We start from the raw sequence: 10,866 nt of genomic DNA on the forward strand, positions 1-10,866 counted from the left end.
AGATGGGGGAAAAAAGAAAAAAAAAAAGAATCCAATGTCTCTGGCCTCTTCTCCTTGGAAACCTGCATTCATGTACATGTAATCATACAGCTACACAGGTACACATGAACACACACAGGCATACATGCAGAATTAAAAATAAAATAAGTCTTTAAAGTAATGATTAAAAAATGATAAAATTGGAAATTTATCATATTATAACTTTAAAAAAACAGTTCAAGCAGAATGCTCAGTGAAAGCTAAAACAAGTTGTGTAGTCTATTACTTAATCTTGCAAACATTTCTTTGCAAATTGCAATCACAAAGTAGAAGGTGGTAACTTGATGAGGGGTTGTGGGGAATTGCCAGACACTAGCTCAGCTGAAATAGAATGGACAAACCAATGTTGAGTTCCCTGATATTAAGCTCTGAGGGGGACCTCATGGTACCTGTGTGATCTGCTCACCTTAAAGCACTGGGTCATAAAAAAACAATGAGGCCATCACCACGATAAACACATCGAGCTGCTGCTGGTGTAGCTCAGTGGGAGAGTGCTTGTCTAACATGCATTAGGCCTGGGCTTCAAACTTCAACACGCACCAAAAAGAGACTTTCTGTAATTGGCCTGTGTCTTAGTCAGGTTTTACTGCTGTGAACTGACACCATGACCAAGGCAGCTCTTATAAGGACAATATTTAATTGGGGCTGTCTACATCTTCTCCTGAACACTGACTTCCAGGCAGCTAGGAGAGCCCACACCCAGAGTGACATGCCTATTCCAACAAGGCCATACCTCCTAATAGTGCCACTTCCTAGGCCACACATATAGAAATCATGACAGCCTGTACAATCCAAAATTGTCCAACCTGTCATGAAAGGGTGAAGTATTGTACGCCAAGAGATTAAAGAACACAGAAACCAAATGCGATGCATATTCCTTGGTCAAATTCTAGATATAGAAAAGAATTGCTTTTTCTATAAATTACAGTAAAAGGGGAGACAAGGAATCTGCTTATACATTGGGTAGAACTATATACATGTTAAATGTCCTGAATTGATCTCATGGCCATAAAGTCATTGTTGAAGATACATACTTGAAGTTACTTAGAGCTCTAGAATCATAATGTCTAAAATAGGTCATCAGAAGTAACAAAATAAGGCAGGTAAGATGGCTCAGTGCAGACAGGCCTTTGCTGCTAGGCCTGACAACCTACCTGAATTCCTATCTCCAGAGCCCACATAGTGGGAGAGACCAGACTTCTGCAAGTTGTCCTTTGACCTTTGCCCTCCCCCAACAGTAAATAGATAGCTTTTAAAACTAGCACATTTTGTTAAAAATGAACAAACCTAGATGACAGGCATAAGAAGCTCAGGGTGTTATGTAAGATCTAGAGATTTTTCTTCTCAAATAAAAAACTTGTAAAATCTGTATAAATAGAGTACTCACGAAGCCTACTAACAGACATCATTTGGGGAAGGTCCCTCATGTTTGTTTGTTTGTTCTTTTTTTTTTTACTTCCTCCTGCATCTCAGCCCTTTCTGAGCACTTAAACAAGTGTTTAATGGTTTGTGAAGAGACAATAAAACTCTAGGAAAGAATTCAATTTAAAGGAAATCATTTTAAAAATTGACAAATCCATTTATAGTTCAATAACCATCTCCTAATTTATTGGGTTAATAAATTCCGGATTTGGAGCAGCTAGATTTTTCTGGCATTTTTATTGTAGTAAAACATATGTAGCATAAAATTTGCCATTATAACCAATTTTTGATGGCACTAAGGACATTCACATTGATGCAGTCATCACGATTACTCATCTCTAGAACATTCCGCAACTGTCCCCAGCTCTCTGCCATTAAACACAAACTCCCCATCCCTTATTCCTTTCATACAGTCTAATGTGCATCCTTTACCAGACATGTGTCTTGCTAATATTTTTCACCCACTCTATAGGTTGCCTTTTTCCTTCAATGCACAAAATTTTCTAGTTTGGGGGTGGTTTCACAACTCAGTGGTAGAGCATTTTCCTAGTGTATATGAAGAAGAAGTGCTTTTAATTTTCATAGAGTGGGGGTTGAGGATTTAGCTCAGTGGTAGAGCCTAGGAAGCGCAAGGCCCTGGGTTCGGCCCCCAGCTACGAAAAAAAAGAACCAAAAAAAATTTTTTTTCTGTATGTCCACTGTCTGACAATTGCTAATTTCCTGAAGCATTTCTACTTGATGTTTGGAGTATTGAATAGCAGTAGCTGTTTTGTTTTTGTTTGCTTGTTGTTTGTTTCTCTTTGCATTTTGGAATAGTAACAGCAACCATCAATCACCTTTGCAGAAGGTGTGATTGACAGGTGTCACGCTCAGTACCTTTTGAAACTAAAATATTACTGACTTATTTTGCTTAAAATGAGTTAAATCTTCCTTTGGGTACTTCTGGAAATTTCTCAGAAGACTGCCTCATGTGCTCCAGAACAAACGCCTTGTTCTGTTTTTGTTTTTCCACTTCAGGCTCCATTATTTTGCCTGGGCTGCCATTGACCCTTGTGAGGTTTTAATGTTCCCGATGTCTTCCAACTGCATATGCTTTCGAGGCCTCTGAAGTGCCCTCTTCATCCTGAACCAGGTACCTCCAGCTTCCTTGCACAGAAACCTGTCACTTTCCTACCCTGGGGAAGTCACAGAGGTTCGCATAGAACATGATGGACTGAGTGCTGAGGTGCAGGTTAGGGACCCAAAGTACTGCTAAAGAAAATATTGACACATGCTAAGTGTAAGGAAGACTTTGTTCAGAACCACTGTGCAAGGTGTCAAGATTATTACAAGTGGGGAGAAGACTGGGCTTTCCTCCAAACACAACAAGGGCAGGATTCATACCCAAAGAGTGAGTGCTTATGTGAACAGAAAGGCCAGAGAATGGAAAATTACATCAAGGGATCCTACTTAAACTGACTCAATAAGATTCTTGTAGAAGATAGGCCATAGTTATCAGGTGCCAAAAGGACAGGAAGAGGAATTTAATTAGATACTCAGATTGCCTCTAGATGACTCAACTCTTAGAACAATGAGAGTGGGTTAGGAGCCTGGACACAGACTGCTGAAGAAGAGAACTTGACAAAGAGCCTGACCATCAGGTTCATTCCAGGAGAGAACCTTTGTCCATCTCTCCCCTATTCAAAGCAGGAAGAAAGACCCAATGTAGCCCAGGGACAATTTCCCTGTGACACATAAAGTTTCTCTGTGGTTACTCTACTCTGATACTCTGTTTGCAAAATAAATCTAGTCTAATTAGATTTGTCCTGGTTACCACATTAGTAAAACATGAACGCTAAAGAGACACATAGTTTTCTTTGCTGGTATTTTCCATAAGGATTCAGATTATATATATAAAAAACCTCCTGAGAAGCTAGGGAGATGGCTCAGTGGGCAAAGTTCTGGCTATGCAAGTGTGAGACCCTAAACTGGGACCCCCAGCATCCATGGATACCTTGGGCAAGGTAGCTTGTAATCCCAGTCCTGTCAGGACAGACACAGGAGGGTCCCTGCCTAGCCAGTCAACAAAGTCAGATCTGTGAGTTTCAGGTTAATTTGTAAAAATAATGTGGGACCTGAGACATGACTCGGGGTTGAAGATGTTTGCCACCATAATGACCCGAGCTTGTTAGAAAGAGAGAGTTGGTTTCTGTGTGTATTCTTCTGGCCTTTGCATGCATAACACACACAAACACTACACACAAAGTCCCTTGACACTAGGAAGCCATAGCAGAACAAGGCCTGGGACTAATTCTTTTTCTTGCTCTTGAGTGTTTCTATGCTCTTTTCCTAGTTGGCACAAAATATATACACTGCCCTTCCCCTGAATGCACTTTCAAGCCCCCTTAACCATTCTGACCCCTGTTGGATGCTCTGTCAGGGAGGTGCACTAGGGGAGGCGACCCTAACCTAAGGTCACATCACCTGGTTCTGCAATAAGTTATAACCACGTGGTCATATCTGATGTCTCTACCACATTCCTGTTATAGTCTGTAACAAAGAGGATATGTTCACGCCGAACTTGTGCAAATAATAAGATCACCATGGAAATAAGAATATTCAATCAGAATTTCTGAATTTGGAAAGGATCAAGCAAAGGAAAAAAAATGTGTTTCATTTCTGTTTACAAAGGTATAATCATTGCCATGAGTTATAGATAGCTTAAAGAGAAAAAAAGTTCCTTATAACTCCCTCCCCCAACCCCGCTAAAAAAAACATCAAAGACAACTTTATAAATACCCAAACTAAAAGCAATAATCACCCTTCATCAGCTGCCCAGTACAGGGCAGTTAACCCCTGCTTGCCCAGCTTGACCGTGAGTGAGCAACTTCATGAAATAAGCTTCTCGCTGAAGTTGGAAGACCTAACAAGGTAGTGGCAGGTCTCACAGCCACCACGCTGTGAGCCCTGAGTGCCTGCCTGGCTAGTTTCTTTCCTTGAGTCTCTGTTTCAAAACATTCCCTGTTTTTGTAGTGTAGGCCGGCCTGGAACTCTGTGTATAGCCCAAGCTGGCTCCAAACTCCCCATGTACTCGCCACAGCTTTCTGAGTGCTGACGGTGCAGGCATATACCACCTTGCCAGCTTACTGGAAGGCTGGTTGTGTGTGTGTGTGTGTGTGTGTGTGTGTGTGTGTGTGTGTGTGTGTGTGTGTGTGTGTGTAGGATTGCCCAGAGCTGATTGCAGAAGATAATCAGAGTAAAACAGTAACTCTCTGTGGAAGGCAAAACTTTTAGCATGGCCATGCTTAAAGACCTAATGGGAGTCCGTGCAATAAGAAATCTAGGGGGCTGGGGAGCTAGCTCAGTGATTAAGGGTACTGGCTGCTCTTCCATAAGGCCCCAGTTCAATTCCATGTACCCACATGTTGGCTCACAACCATCAGAAACTCCAGATCCAGAGGATTTGACAAACTCTTCTGACCTCCTGGGGCACCAATCAGGAATGTGTCACACAAACATACATACAAAATATTCATATGCATGAAATATTCACATGCATAAAATGTACGAATTAATTTTTACAAAATAAGAAACTAAGTCGTTTCTCTGGCACTCATTTTATTTTGTCGTTGTTTCTGTTTTGTTTACTTTTTGAGACAGGGTCAGGGTCTCTTGAGGCCCAAAGTAGACTCAAAGCCTGAGATGACCTTGAACTTCTGCTCCTCCCATATCCATGGGTGCTGGTTACAGATGTGTTTCACAAGGCCTGGTTTTGGCAACCAATCCAGGACATTGTGGCTGCTGGCCAGCACTGTACCAGTGGAGCCACACCCCTAGCCTTTGTTTACTATTTTTTTTTCTAATCTTTTTCGAAACAGGGTTTTCAAACTCACCTCAACTTCTTTTTTCTCTTTTTCTTTTTTTCTTTAGGGTTTTTAAGATGGTTTGTCTGGATAGCTCTGGCTGTCCTGGAACGAACTGTAAACCAGGCTGGCCTCAAATTCAGAGACCCTCTGCCTCTGCCCCTGCCCCTGCCCCTGCCCCTGCCTCTGCCCCTGCCCCTGCCACTTCCCCTTCCCCTGCCCCTGCCCCTGCCTCTGCCTCTGCCTCGAGTATTGGGATTAAAGTCATGTACCCCACCCCTCCACACACACACAAAGCATTGATCTCTAATTTTTCAAGACTCCCCCCTTCTTAAATTCTAGGACCACAAACAGACATGTGTATTGGTAGTTTGGCTAACCTCTTTGCTCCCAGAGGGTCGTATGTGTTCCCTACACACACACACACACACACACACACACACACACACACACACCAGTTAATTTTAATACTCCTTGACTAGCTCTAAGGTTGGGCAGTTCTAATCCTTCCTACAGTTAGCAAACACTCCCCTCCAGTACTCTTGAGTTAACATCTTTTAATCTCTATTATTTCATTACTGCTAGCCCAACTACAATAGTAGATGTAGACCGTGTGGCCACTTTCTCTGATTCTCATGTGTCGGTAGACCTTTAGGTCTGGTCTTTCTTCTTCCCTGTGATGGCAATCTCTGCCTCCTTCCTCTCTCCCAGTTCATCGCCTCCAAGTCCCCCCTCAGTCTGCCTGCCCAGCCATTGGCCGTTGGCTCTTTATTGATCAATCAAAAACCAATTGGGAACAAGGACCTTCAGCGGTTGGACACTCAGATTCTCTATTTTGAGGACTGGATTAATGCAAAGCATTAGAACCAATTCCCAACAGGCATGTGTCACTATGCCAAGTTATGTACACATTTTAACATAACAACTCCAAAACTAAAATTATAGCAGGTAGTATGAAACTGAATATATAATGAGCAATAAGAAAATTATTATCTATGAATATTATGTAATTTCTGAAATCTGTATATCAGTGCTTACCTATAAACTATGACCTAGGGTTACCTTTTTACATTGAGGTGGGAAACTTGCCCATGGCAGTGGCACTAGTCCTTGGGCAGGGCAGTCTGAGTTCTTTAAGGGTGGAGAATGCAAGCTGAGCTCAAGCACGTGAGCCTTCCTTGCAGTCTGCTCTGAACTATGGATACAATGTTATCTCAAGTTCCTGTCTCTGTGGCTTCTCTACAGAGAACTGTGTGCTAGAACAAACCCTTTCTCGTTATGATGCTTCTGTCAGGGTGTTTTATCACAGCAACAGAAAAAGGAACCAAGACCTAAGAAAACATCATCTTGCAGAAAGAAAACCAAACCGTGCTTTCTTTCACAGCCCTGTGCCTTTGCCATCCATCTTCACCCCTGTCTGGTGTTTTGTTTTTTTTTTGTTTTGTTTTGTTTTGTTTTTAAATAAAACCTTATAAATAAATTGATCCAATCTCAGTCACCTCCTTTGACCCCATGAGAATACACACTGGCTAGGCATCCAAGCCGTGTCCTACACTTTCTCTTTCTTCTTGTTAGACAACCAGCTATTTCGAGTTAGGAAAAATCGTTCTCTTGCCTCTTTAACAGAAACGAATCCTACATTCTCTGAATGCCTTTCCTGTGACGTTAGTTCTCTTCACATTTATTTTTTTTCCTGGTATTTTTATTTATATGTGTTGATTATAATTTTTCACAGTAAAATACAAAGTAGTGGAAGTTGTGAGTTGTTTGTTACAGACCAGCCTTCTGTGGGATGCTAGTAGATTATAGGACCATGTGCCATCTGATGATGTTTATAGGTACACACTTTTCACAGTACAGCTTTCTAATGTGGCAAAAGAATATGTTTATTAACATATCCAACTGAAAGTATTCTCTCGGTGCCCTGTAAAAACGAAAAGCCAGCATGGTGGCTTACTCTTGTAATCACAGCATCTAAGAGGTAGTGGCTGGAGGATCAGGAGTTCAAAGTTACTCTTGGGTGCACAGTGAGTTTAAACCAGCCTGCATTATATAAGACTCTGCCTCAAAAGCCTAAAGAAAAATTATATATATGCTTTTTTTCTTATACTTAGTAAGAAGTGTTTTAAACTGGTATGGTGGCACAGGCTCATAATCCCAGCACTAAGAAGAAGCATGAGAATTACTAAAAGTTCAAGGCCAAGCTAATCTACATATTAAGTTCAAAGCTTCCCTGGGATATGTAGGAAGACTTTTGTTTCATAAATAATTACTTTTCCATGCTTTATTTTACTTATAAGTAGCCTACCTGTTTAGTGAACATCTGTTACTTTGTGTAATTCTGAAGCTACAAGTTACCAACAAGATTTTGGACATTTCCAGGAAGTCACCTCATTGACCTTGAAAATCATCATCTTGTGCCATCTGATGAAGCTATATATTAATTGCTTCTGTCACATATACATGTCAGACAAATACACTCAGAACAAAAGGCTAAATGAGCTAAATATGTGAGTGTTTTTCTTTCTGGTATGGTTGCCATACATGAAAAAGTATTGCAATACATTTTTTCTCTATCTTTACCGGTGCACTTGTCTCAAAATTAAATTTGCTCCTTAGCTATTTAAACACCTGATAGAATGTCCTTCATGTCCTCGGTAACCTCCATGGGGACAAAAAACATGCTTGCATTATGGTTTGAACCGTAAAGTAGAAGGCACGCCCACTTCTTTTAAACCAATAATGCCAAACTAGGCTCATCAAAGATTTTCCTTAAAACTTAAAAAAACACATTGTTAGTGAGAAGGCTAGACTGACTCCATGACAGGCTTCAAATTCGCAGTTCAGGAGCTGAGGCCTAAATCTGTTTCCAAGAACTGGGCAAGTCCAGGCAAGTCCAGGCCTCAGAAGCTGCCCTGTTACCTGGCCTGAGGCAAGGACAATGGTCAGCAGCAGTTTCCAGACTTCCTGAGCAACAGTTAGTTCCCAGATAGAGAAGGATAAAGGTCACCTACCCCAGAATCCCCTAATGTGTTTTAAATCAGTCCTGTGAGCTCACAAGGTTGTCTCTCTATCTGGGTATTGGGAGACCCCAGCATGTTGGATTTCTACAGAATAAAACACTCTTTGGGTTTATATACTGTTTAAGTCTGGGTATCATTCTTTGGTGAATCATAGACCCTTACATTAGTTTCTGTATTTCTAAGAGTTTTGATCACTTTTGATCTTTATAAGCATTTATTTATTTGTAAGTATGTTTAAAACATCTAAATCCTTCATGGTATTTTAGAAATTAATTTGATAATACTACATAGAGGTATAAAAATATGCACAGGTAATATATATACGTGTGTGTGTGTGTGTGTGTGTGTGTGTGTGTGTGTGTGTGTATGTGTGTATACATATATAGACATTCAAAGAGAGGCAAACAGAGGCCTCACAGAGCTTTGCTCTAAAATTCAGCAATGAATCAGTTAAATACAACAATACCAAACTACTTGGTTTATAAAAAATAGTTGGCACTCATCTCTGCTCCAGTTTATATTTTTATCTGAATTATGTTTTTGGCAAATGGGATACGTTAAGGTTGAGTACACAGTAGATGGTTCGAGCTTTTTATAAGTGTTTGTAGAAGGAGCTTTTGGACGCTCTTCTCTTCTGGTCTTACAAAGGCTTTGTGGCTTACAGTTCAGGCAGAGGCTAAGGAAGATCAAGTAGCTGTGTGCTTGTCCCCAGAGCTCATCTGAGATAATTCAGTGTCCTTTTCCTTTGCGGCTTTAGTTAGTGGTGTACAAGGGTCTCTAAGTCCCTTGAGAACCCCCACTGGGGGCAGGGCTTAAAGCCATAACCCTCTGTTTTAAACTGAAGGTGTGGGATAAAAAAAAAATGAAGGCTGTTTTTGAGGGTGAAAGCAGAGGGGCTTGAAGAGATGGACTCAAGGAAGTAGAGAGGGAGTGGGTGGTGGATGAGGGTAGTGGTGGACCGGAGCAGGGCAGGGCAGTGACAGGAAGGAGGAGGAGCGGACTAGGGGAGCGTGTAAGTTCCAGGTTATGCTTAGCAGAAGCATACCACAAGGAAGGCAGCAGGGAGCTGCGGCTGTGTCTCTGATGTAGGATGCTTACTTGTCCTGTGAGATGATCTCTGTCCCCAGGACAAACTGGTCATGGTGGCACAAGTCTATACTCTCAGATAGGAGGTAGAGGCAGGAGGATCAAAAGTTGAAAGGTTATCTTCTAGTACTTCGCAAGTTTGAGGCCACCAGGGGTTACATGAGATACAAAAGAGGGAGAAAGAGGGAGGCAGGGAGGAAAGAGAGGGGGAGAATCAGGGAGGGCCCATTGAAGGAAAGCAAAAGGAGGGAGAAGGGAAGGGGGAGCAGGGAGTGGGAAGAGGAAGGTAGGTAGGATGAAGGAAATAAAGACAGACAGACAGGTACGGAGCCTGCACAGCAATAATGCAACAGGAAAAGAGCAAAAGTTTAAGAACAGTCTCTGTGAGATGCCACCACTACCACCATCACGACCTCCCCACCCCACCACAGCTGCTGCCTCTTCTGCTGCTTCCACTCCACCCACAAGGGGAGGGAGTAGGTGTGGGAGAAACAAGATCAAACAACACAGAGGCCTCCCAGCATTCAAGGAGTGGGTCCTTGCTTAAAACAGCAGGATTTCTGGCCCAAGAGATACAACCACAGAAAGTACACTCAGCACCTTAGGATTCAAACTTTGTCCCCATAACACGCACCACAGTGATCAGCCTCACCAGCTCGGGGACTGACTCACCAAAGGGATCACAGGAAGCTAGCTAGTCATGGGTACAGCCATCAAAGGCACACGCTTGAACACAAGAGGGGAAAGTCCAGAACCCAGGGATGAGTTTGATCTTACCCACACCACTGCACCATAACCAAGGCTAGCAGAAATTACTCTGATACTTAACCATGATGAGACTTTATTCAGAATGACTTCCTGGGGACATCAAGAGTTTCTCAGATATGGATGAAAGTGTAGCTCAATGGGTAGGGTGCTCACCCAGCGAGCTTGAGGCCCCAAGTTTGCTCTCCAATACTGTATAAACTGAGGCCATTGTACACACTGTAATATCAGCGATCTGGAGTCGAGACTCGATCCTGAATACAACAGGAGCAAGAGGGGTTGCTAAAATGAACCAGCATGGGAGGAGTATTTTTTGTTGAATTAACTTAACAGGGTGCCTGCTGACTTAGCAGGGTTCTTTCTGCAAACAGGCTTCCCCAGGTCCAGCATAAACAGACCTGGTTGAAACTTCATTGAGATAAGGGTACACAGGATCTTGACCAAAGTTCTGTCAGAAGAGAGTCTGTCACTCCCTACAATGTCCTGCAGTTGTCCTTGAGTGTCTGGGTGCAAATAAAAATCACTGCAAAATGACGAGGAGACCAAAGAGGTCAGGAGCAACTATCAATGTGCCTAGCACTTCCCTCTCCTCTTTGACCAACAGGCTCTGTATTTTGGGTTTTCTCTGGTCTTCATTTTCCCTGTCAGTCCTGTGTAGAGACCAACAGGCCTCACTCAACACAGCCTGG

The sequence above is a fragment of the Rattus norvegicus genome, chromosome 2, assembly GCF_036323735.1.
Source record: "Rattus norvegicus strain BN/NHsdMcwi chromosome 2, GRCr8, whole genome shotgun sequence".
Lineage (NCBI taxonomy): Eukaryota > Metazoa > Chordata > Mammalia > Rodentia > Muridae > Rattus > Rattus norvegicus.